This window comes from Ziziphus jujuba, chromosome 11 (assembly GCF_031755915.1).
Source record: "Ziziphus jujuba cultivar Dongzao chromosome 11, ASM3175591v1".
Taxonomy (NCBI): domain Eukaryota; kingdom Viridiplantae; phylum Streptophyta; class Magnoliopsida; order Rosales; family Rhamnaceae; genus Ziziphus; species Ziziphus jujuba.
The window spans coordinates 4,591,294-4,602,222 of record NC_083389.1 but is presented as its reverse complement, the minus strand read 5'-3'; the positions used below and the strand labels follow the sequence as shown (position 1 = coordinate 4,602,222).

The window sequence follows — 10,929 nt, the reverse complement described above, 5'->3', positions numbered from 1 at the left end:
AAACAAAATAAAACCCTAAAAATAAAAAAGAAAAATCGGCCATGTAATGAAGAATCTCAATATGGCCGAAAGTCTCCTCCTTTCCCAGTCTCATTTGGATTAATTAATTCCTTTATTTTGAATTAGGAATTAATTAATTTACAATGAAAATAATAAAATAATAACTTTTCTAAAATTAGTTATCCAGAAAATAAATAAATAAAGTAATAGTAATTTCCTAAAATAAAAAATAGAATCAAATTAGAAAACTAAAATACTAGTTTTTTGACTAAATTGACTTTGATCAATTTTTGACCAATTTAAGCTCTAAATCAGCTTCTATATGCTTTTTAGGATGCTAAATAAGATTATTATGGAGTCCCACACATTTCCCTTGCTTGGAGGAAAGAGAAAAAGCCAACTCAGCAAAATACAGTAAAGCTAGCAAGCAATACAACAATTTTGAGCCAAATTTTGAAGCTGTCCGTACAAGTCCGCAACAGTTGGTTTTACTTCTAGCTTGACTTCTTTGCATGACCTTTTAGTGATATTTATTCAATCCATAAAGAGTTGGAACCAATTCATGCTGCCCGAACTCCATAAATGCACCAAAACCCTACCCCGGTCCGTATTGGCTTCCACCACTTATATGCCCAAAAAAGGTCTTGGATCTTCGAGTATAGACAAGTGCTCTTGAGAATGAATTACCCCCTGGATAAAGGCAGTAAATTTTTCCCTAAACCTCTTAGCTTGAGCCCTAGTGATCGGCCTGGTCGTCATCTGTATCTGGTCAGCAATTTAGCGGGTTGTCGGTTACGCAGGCACGAACGGATTCGCATCATTCCCCTCCTCTTCAAAAGGATTTGTCCTTAAATCAAGATTATCACCTGCAGAAAAAGGAAATAATTCAGCAGCATTAAATGTGGCACTAACATTGTACTTACCTAGTAAGTAAAGCTTGTTGGCATTTTCATTGATTCGCTCCAAAATTTGAAAAAGTCCATCCCCTTGAGGCATAAACTTTGACTTTTATTGCTTCAAAAACCTTTCCTTTGTTAAGTGCAGCCAAATCCAATCCCCTGGGTCAAACACTAACACAAAAAAAAATCTAAAAATACATGCTCATTATGGCAAAATTTACACTTTTTAAATTTAGCAAATAATCTCTTCCAAATTTTCAAATTTTCACAAACTAAAGCTCTCAACAATGCAGATAAAGTTCTATACAACAAAAACATCTTTAAATAAGCATCTTTATACATCATGACCAGCAATGATTTCTTACTCAAAATTACTTCATTAGCATCACCAAAATTAAGATAAAAAAATTTATTTTTCCTTTCTTTCATTTTTTTTTCTTTCACACTCATGGATTTAATGGTTTTTACATCACTCTCGACTTTTGCATCAAATTTCCCACTTTTGGTTTTGTTCAAATTTTTCCACTCAACCTAGGCTTTAGAGGACTTACCTTTGGAAGCAAGCTCACCTTTTCCCTCTTGAATGGATGGTGGAACCGTTGGAGCAATACTAGCCTTCTCCTTTAGCGTCTCAGCTTCTCTCCTTTGTTGTATTTGTATTTGATCTTCGTACAATTTTTTGGGAGTTAATGCGTCCAGCTTGACATTTTTACCTTTAAATCTAAAAACAATACTATTCTCTCTACCATGATGAGTAGCATCACTATCAAATTGCCAAGGTCTACCAAGTAAAATATGTCTCGCATGCATAGGCACAACGTCACACAAAACCACATCCACATTTTTATCAATGCTGAATTTTACTTCGGTTTGTTTATTAACTTTCATCTCACCACTATCATTAAACCATTATAACCGATATGGTTTGGGACGTTTAATTGTTGTCAAGCCTAATTTATCTACCACAAGATTACTAATTACGTTGGTACAACATCCATTATCAATAATCATGCTACAAATCTTACATTGAATTTCACATTGGGTGTGGAAGATGTTCTCTCTTTGAATTTCATCCTCATCTTTATATGCAGCCAGCACTCTCCTAGAAACCAAGCTTAATTTAGCATGGGAAGCATTCAAAGTTTCGGCCTTACCTTCAAGTTCTTCCTCCTCTTACTTGGTTTCATTATCACTTTCCACACTTTCTGATTTAAGCTCACCATTACCATTCAGCACCATGATCCTTCTATTCGGGCAATGGCTAGCAATGTGTCCTCGTCCTTTGCACTTAAAACAAATAATTTCTCTTGATCTTGAAGGTTTAGGATGAGATTTTACCTCATTTTTATGTGCTTGGATAGATTTTCCTTTAGGCTCCCTTTTTGGCCGATTGGTGCTTTCTTCTCCCACCATCGACTTTGGCTTGCTTTCATAGGTTGGATTATTTCTCCAGCCACTTGGAATTGATATTCTGCTGTTGGAAACACCCTCAAACCGTGAGCCTATACCCCTCCTCTTGAATTGATGCTCCAATTTAATAGCCACATGCAACATCTCCTCCAATTCCGCATATTGTTGCAATTCTAATTTATTGGCTATCTCACGATTCAAACCACCAAGGAACCTTGCCATGGTTGCTTCTCTATCCTCATTCATGTTTAACCTCATCATAAGCATGTCCATCTCCTTATAATAATCCTCCACAGACCTACTTTCTTGAGATAAAGATTGAAGCCTTTAAGGTAGCAACCTATGCTAGTGTGATGGTACGAACCATTTCCTCATGACTCCTTTCATTTGTCGCCATGTAGTGATCAAGTCATCACCAACTCTCTTTTAGGTATTTTTCTCATTGGTCTACCATTGGAGTGCATAATGACCAAACTCCATTGTTGCCAACTTCACCTTCTTGGCCTTCGAATAATTATGACAATAAAAAATCATCTCCATTCTCTTCTCCCATTCCAAATATGCATCCGGATCACTTTTTCCCATGAAAGATGGAATGTTTACCTTGAGATTCCGTAGATCATCATCTTCACTTCTTGCTGGTCTCCCACGGATTGGCCTTTCTTGAGGTTCAAAAATTTCATCATACCCTTCATCCAAGTCATCTCCAAAGTTAATTCACTCGAATTCCTCTATTGGTTGCCTTCGGCCTCCTCGACCTCCATGAGCATCTAACCTTATATTCAGCCCTCCTTGTGATGTTTCTATCCTATCCATCCTTTGATCTACGTTATCAAATCGAGCATTCATCCACTGCAACTACTCCAATATAGCCCTCATGTTCGTTTGCTCACCATTCCCGTAGCTTGGGAATCACCTTTAAATCCTACAGACTCGTCTTCCTCAATTCTTACAGGTGGATCTCCTCGTCTCACCCTTGGATCTGCCATGTTAGTATAAATAATGCAAACATAAAATAATGCCTCACCAAATTCACTTCCCCACGTGTTTCACTCAAACAAGGTGTTGACACTTGTGTTTGCACACTAGTTTTAGCTTTTAACCCTCTTTTGAGCTCACTCTCTTGCCTTTTTCCTCTCAATGAATTATCTCAAAGTTCTAATTAAAACACCCACAACACAGAAATTAGATCACAAGTATGTCTTAATTAAACTTATCAACAAAAACAGTAGCAAAAAGTAAGCAATACCGAATGAATTTAACAAATCCTAGTTTTCGGCTTTCTAGGCAAAATAGAGCAAAATAATAACAAAAACTTCGTAATTAGCAAGAACTGGACCAGATGGTAAGAGATTAAGGATTCAAGAATAAAATTTAGGCAAAATGTAGGGCTTGCTTCTATTGGACCTGGGGTTGGGCAAGGTATTGCCGCGAGCCAAGTTGTAGAGGGAGAAATACGAGGTACTTTATTGCTTAGTCTAGCATTTATGGAAGCTTTAATAATTTATGGACTGGTTATGGCATTAGTACTTTTATTTGCGAATCCCTTTGTTTAATCGTAAAAATATTTTTGTTTTTCTTCTTCATTTCCTTGGATTTGCTGCTCTTGCTTTTCCAAATTATATTAAGATTTCACTCCTACAATTTTGTATTCATTGTGACAACAACCCACTGGAAGGACTGGTTTGAGGACGAGGAATTAAATTAGCCGATTAACTCGCTTTCTTTTCTTAGTCTAATGGAACTTTTTTTTTATGAAGTATTGCAGTAAACGATAAATTTTATTTCGTAACTGACATAAGACCTAGTACCTAATTCTAAAGTATCATTCTTATTGGAAATTTCCACTTTTTGGAAATTTCCAATTGAAAAAAAAAATCCATTTACATCTATAAATTAATATATACATATATTTTGACTTTTACCTATTCCTATTTAATTTAGAAAAATAATAGAATAAAAAAATATAGATAATTAGTTTATCTATAAGAATAAGAAAGAGAAGATCATATGAAAAATGTAACTGATTCTTTCCTTTCCTTGGGTTATTGGCCATTCGTCGGGAGTTTCGGGTTTAATAGTGATATTTTAGCAATAAATCCAAGTGTAGTCTTTGGTGTATTGATTTTTTTTTTTTGGAAAGGGAGTGTGTGCGAGTTGTTTATTTCAAGAATAGGCTGGATCCAACCAACTGCACTTTTTTTTTGTTATAACTCAAAAATGTGCACGATTCCGCGAATTACGCATGAATAAATTAAGAAATCATATTTAAGAACCATAGCATTGCGTGATTCATTGGTAAATCTACTTTGATTCTCTATCAACCAATAATGTGGGATTGTTAATAGGGTTAAAGCTAAATCGTTTGAAATCCAGATGCAGCGTGGTACTCTTTATACTACTATGTTAATACCGAATATGTTAATCTAGAAATGGTTTCAAAAAGTTGGATTTTTTTTTTTGATATAAAACACTGAAAAAAAAAAGATTTGAACCTGTTATGTGTATTTGATTTTTAAAAATCAGAAAAATGGATATTTCACCCCCCTCCCCCTTTTATCTATTTTATCCAATGCTGAATCGATGACCTGTGTATAAAGTAAAAAAAATTCTTTGGATTTGAAAAAAAAAAAAAAAAACAACTTTGCTCACAATTATTTGTTTGGTTGAAAGAGTCCTCCGAATGTTACGTTCTATGCTTTCACAAGTATGAATAGAGAAAAGAGGATAGGCTCATTACATTAAAAAAAGCTAGGGAGATTCCCCCGTACAGAAGTACTTAGGCATGAGAGCCAAATGAATCGAAAGATTCATGTTTGGTTCCGGAAGGGATCATGGAAGTTTTGAAATGAAGGGAAAATAATCTACATTCATTAAGTGATTTATCAAATAATCAAAAACATCAGATCTTGAAGACTATTCAAAATTCAGAAGAACTATGCGGGGGGGCCATGGAACGGGTGGAAAAAGCCCGGTCCCATTTGCTAAAAGTAGAAATGGAAGTGGAGCAGTTTCGAAGGAATGGATACTCTGAAATAGAATGAGAAAAATTGATTATTTCAACTTATAAAACCTTGGAACAATTAGAAAATTACAAAAATGAAACCATTCATTTTGAACAACAAAAAACTATTAATCAAGTTCGACAATGGGTTTTCCAACAAGCCTTACAAGGAGCTCTAGGAATTCTGAATAGTTATTTGAACATTGAGTTACATTTACATACCATTAATACTAATATTGGAATGTTTGGAATGATGAAAGAAATAAAGGGTTAGTATTTCTACTGCAGGCATTACGTTTTTTTCAAACAAAAATAAAGAATTAAGAAATACTCATGGTAACTATTCGAGTAGATGAAATTAGTAACATTATTCATGAATGTATTGAGCAATATAATAAAGAAGTAAAGATTTTAAATACCGGTACTGTACTCCAAGTAGGCGACAGCATTGCTCGTATTTATGGGTTTGATGAAGTAATGGGGGGTGGGGGATTAGTAGAATTTGAAGAAGGTACGATAGGCATTGCTCTGAATTTGGAATCAAATAATGTTGGTGTTGTATTAATGGTGATGGTTTGATGATACAAGAGGGAACTTCTGTAGAAGCAACAGGAAGAATTGCTCAGATCCCGGTAAATGAGGCTTTTTTGGGCCGTGTTATAAATGCTCTAGCTAAAACATATTGATGGTCGAGGTGAAATTTTAGCTTCTGAATCCCGATTAATTGAATCTCCCAGCTCGGGTATTATTTTGAGACATTTGGTATAAGAGCCTTTTCAAACAGGACTTATTGCTATTGATTCAATGATTCCTATAGGATGTGGTTAGTGAGAATTAATTATTGGGGACAGGCAAACTGATAAACTAGCAGTAGCCATAGATATGATTCTCAATCAACAAAGGCAAAATGTAATATGCATTTATGTAGCTATTGGTCAAAAAGCATCTTCTGTGGCTCAGGTGGTGACTGCTTTATAGGAAAGGGGAGCAATGGATTACACTATTGTGGTAGCTGAAACGGCCGATTCTCCGGCTACATTACAATACCTCGCTCCTTATACAGCAGCAGAGAGGTGCTTTCACATCTTCTTAACCCGAAATGACTGGGGAGAGGAAAGGTTCCTTTTTTTTAGGGTACTCCCGGGAACAGATCTGGTGGAGACAAAGTAAAGCCTGTAGCTTAGAAGATTAGAGCACGTGGCCACAACCCACAGTGTCAGGGGGTTCGAATCCCTCCTCACCCACAACCAGCCAAAAAGGGAAGGACATTTCCCTTTGATGGTAGGAAAATCATGATTCAAACTGCAAACCCCAAGCTATGGAATTTAGGCATGGGTCTTTTGTCAAAATGGAACGACCTTACTCTTTCTCTTTTCTTCTTTTTTTTTTTATCATTAATGGTGGATAATTAAATATAGTATGCCCAACCCGAAGCCCGAATTGGCATAATTTTTTATTTTACCCCCCCATAATTCTTCCTCAGCCAATCTGGGGCAGAATAGCGAAGAAAGTACAAGTATTAGTAGCATAGTAAAAATGCGTTCTTCATCATTAATATGTTTGCTCATGCTAATTGTGGCCTCCCGGGCGAATCAATGACTGCATCTTTGATGCACTTGCTAGTACATCTGAGAATTCTTAATTGGATAGTTATAAATAGCCCAAAACTGTGGAACAAAGGATTATTTTGTACCAACGCCGAGGTATTGACGACCATTCTCAAATATCGCAGAACAGAATGTGATACGATGAGATAGAATGCAATAGAAACAAAGACATAGGGAACGAGTTACCTACTCTTAACGGTCAATTCGAAATGAATCAAATCTTCCCAAGTAGGATTTAAACCTATGACTAGCCAGTTAACAGCTAACCACTCTACAACTGAGCTATTGAGGAACAACAGGAGATTAGATCTCATAGAGTTCAATTCCCGTTCTTAACCCATGACCAATATGAGCTCGAAGTTTCCTTTATAACTCCCAGAACTTCTTCGTAGTGGCTCTATTCCACGCCTCATTTCATAGGGAACCCAAAAATGGCTCTATTTCATTATATTCCATCCATATCCCAATTCCATTCATTTAATATCCCTTTGGTGTCATTGAGATAAGAGATGTCGTTTCTAGTCTATCTCTTTCTATTTATATATATATATATGGAAAGTTTAAAAATCATCATTTAATAATCCAGAAATTGTAATAGAAAAGAAAAATGGGAGGTTTGTGATGATTTTTAAATCATTTATACTAGGTAATCTAGTATCCTTAAGCATGAAGATAATCAATTCGGTCATTATGGTCTGACTCTCTTATGGATTTCTGAACACATTCTCCATAGGGCCTTCTTATATCTTCGTTCTCCGGGCTCACATTATGGAAGAAGGAGAAGAAAGAACCGAGAATAAGTATAAGCAACAACCGGTTTTATTACGGGACAGCTCATGATGTTCATATCGGTCTATTATGTGCCTCTGCATCTAGGATTAGGTAGACCTCATACAATAACTATCCTAGCTCTACCATATCTTTTGTTTCATTTCTTATGGAACAATCACAAACACTTATTTCATTATGGATCTACTAACAGAAATGCAATGCGTAATCTTAGTATTCAACGTGTATTCCTGAATAATCTCATTTTTCAATTATTCAACCATTTCATTTACCAAGTTCAATGTTAGTCAGATTAGTCAACATCTAGTCAGGTTAATTGGTCACATTTTATTCATGAAATGGGTTGGATTGGTATTAGTCTGGATACAGTAAAATAATTCTATTAGATCTAATGTACTTATTAGATCTAATAAGTACCTTGTGTCATAATTGAGAAATTCTATGGGTCGAATCTTTAGTATTCTCTAATTTGTTCCTATGTCTACTATTCAGGTAGAATACCGTCACCCATTGTTACTAAGAAATTGAAAGAAACTTAAAAAATGGAAGAAAGGGGGGAAAGTGAGGAAGAAACAGATTGAGAAATAGAAACAACGTCAGAAACGAGGGGGACTAAAAAGGAACAAGAGAGATCCACTGAAAAAGATCCTTCTCCTTCCCTTTTTTAGGAAGAAAAGGAGGATTCAGGAAAAATCGATGAAACGGAAGAGATACGAGTGAATGGAAAGGAAAAAACAAAGGATGAATTCCACTTTAAGGAGACACGCTATAAAACTAGACCTGTTTATGAAACTTATTATATGGATGTGGATGAAAATCAAGAAAATTCGAAGTTAGAAATATTTACAGAAAAAAAAAAAAGATATACTCTGGTTGAAAAACCTCTTGTTAATATTTTTTTTTACTATAAACGATGGAATAGGCCATTCTAGTATATAAAAAACAATCAATTTGAAAATGCTGTAAGAAAATAAATGTCATATTAGGAATTGTTTTTATTCATATGATTTATAATTGAACCTTTATTTACACTGGTATTTTCATTTTCAATAGGATCACCAAAATTATCCATTGATTTACTTAATCCACACCTGTATTCTAACCCCCTCCTAAACAACGTCAAATTGAATCGACATTTTTCCATAGAGCTTTCTTGCCCCTATTTACATGAAAATACAATAAATGAATAGTCATTTGATAAAAATCATTCGAATATTCCGATTAGAATTTAGAATCAGAAATAGGATGAAATCTTTTTTCAATTCAAAATAATTGAAAAAGTTTTTTTTTTTAATTATAAATAGCAAATAAAGTGTTCCTCCATGTTATGTCAAATTCACATCGAAAAAATAAAAAGTTGTTTTCTCGTATGAATATGTAGAACCTTTTTTTCATAAAATCTCACCTACTAATCAATTTCTATTCCAACACAGAATGAAAAAGACAATATACAAGATGGTAGAAGAAATTATGATACTCGACTCGATCCATGATCCGGAACGGCAAGATATAATAATATATAAAATAAAAATAAAATTATAAAAATGATAATTAAAATATATAATAGAAAAATAAAAAAATACATCAATCCTAAGGATCCATAGGATTAATTGTGGATCCAACACAATAATAGAAACGTCTAAGTTGTTTCTCCTTATATTTTGTATTTACGATCTTGTATATCTAAATAGGTCTGTATCTATCAAAAATTGATAAAATTTTTGTATTCGGCTCAATCCTTTCACTAAAAGATTGGGCCAAGTTTAATTTCAATTGCAATTAAGAGAACAAATAGTAAGTAATTAAGGGATTACAAAGTATCCATTACTTCGAATTCAAATTGATATCCTTGCATACTTCACAAGCAGCAGCTAGTTTAGGACTCCATTTACTAGCTTCACGTATAATTTCATTACCCTCATGAGCAAGATCATGTCCTTCATTGTGAGCTTGTACACATGCTTCTAGAGCTACTCGATTAGCTACAGCACCGGGCGCATTTCCCCAAGGGTGTCCTAAAGTTCCTCCGCCGAACTGTAGTACAGAATCATCTCCAAAGATCTCGATCAGAGAGGGCATATGCCAAACATGAATACCCCCTGAAGCCATAGGGATAACACCTGGTAGAGAGACCAAATCTTGTGTGAAATAAATACTATGGCTTCGATCTTTTTCAATAAAATCACCGCGTAGTAAATCAACAAAGCCTAAAGTGATGTCTGTTTCCCCTTCAAGTTTACCTACTACAGTACCAGCGTGAATATGATCTCCACTAGACAGATGTAATGCCTTAGCTAGTACACGAAAGTGCATACCATGATTTTTCTATCTACGAATAACTGCATGCATTTCATGGTGGATGTGAAGAAGTAAACCATTATCTCGGTAATAATGGTATAAAAAATTATCTAAAAATATCAAATTTAGATATTTGTATCCTATCGAAGTAAGGAACCATGGCTTGTATGTTTGGAATATATTCCATTTTGAGAGAGTTGAAAAAGCACTATCTCTTTGAAAGGTTCTATACATCTACCCTTTCTCAAGGCATTTCTTTAGACAAAGACCCCATTTTTGCCTGTTTTCGGATGGTAAATATTTCTCATAACATGGAATGTGAATCAAACCCATGTTTGAATTGAAATTGAGATACTGATGCAAGTTCTTCACTTCCAAATCAGACAGATTCATACCTAAAAGAGGTTGACAATAAGATCTTTCAAAATCGACTGTTTGTCCCTTTGTTAAAAGTGTTCCATAAATATTTGCGATCGAGTAAATAGCTCTACGAACGAATGGATTGGATCGAATTGGAAAATGGAAAGATTTGTACAATTTATACTTTTCGTCACCATTTTATGGAAAATCATTAGGTATGAATATGTTAGACACTTGTAACTCGATTGGTGAAATAGTATCTCTCCCCAAAAAAACATATTTGTTTTTTACCGCCAAGCAAAGAAAATATTTTGTTGCGAGTGAACAAGATATTGAGGAATTGTCCATACGTAAAATCATAATTATTGATACGGGCCTTTTCCACATAAAAAGGGAATCCTTTGTCACAATAGAAGCAGAAGTGATGTGGATTATTCAAGAATTGAAGTCGATTTGTTTTATAAAAAGAAGATATCAATGAATTTCTATGAAATGGTTTCACGTGATTTAGATAATTGTCTTGATCGTGGGATATCATTGAGAAATAGGAATCCGTGTTATC

The 10,929-nt window shown here is 34.7% G+C and overlaps 3 pseudogenes; 2 read left to right on the top strand and 1 right to left on the bottom strand.

The window, feature by feature from the left end:
• The first annotated feature begins 5,646 nt into the window (after nt 1-5,646).
• Nucleotides 5,647-6,483, top strand: LOC132799958 (ATP synthase subunit alpha, chloroplastic-like; annotated as a pseudogene).
• Nucleotides 6,484-7,586: 1,103 nt separating this feature from the next.
• On the top strand, nt 7,587-8,784 carry LOC132799955 (protein TIC 214-like; annotated as a pseudogene).
• Nucleotides 8,785-9,519: 735 nt separating this feature from the next.
• Nucleotides 9,520-10,241, bottom strand: LOC132799954 (ribulose bisphosphate carboxylase large chain-like; annotated as a pseudogene).
• Nucleotides 10,242-10,929: the final 688 nt, after the last annotated feature.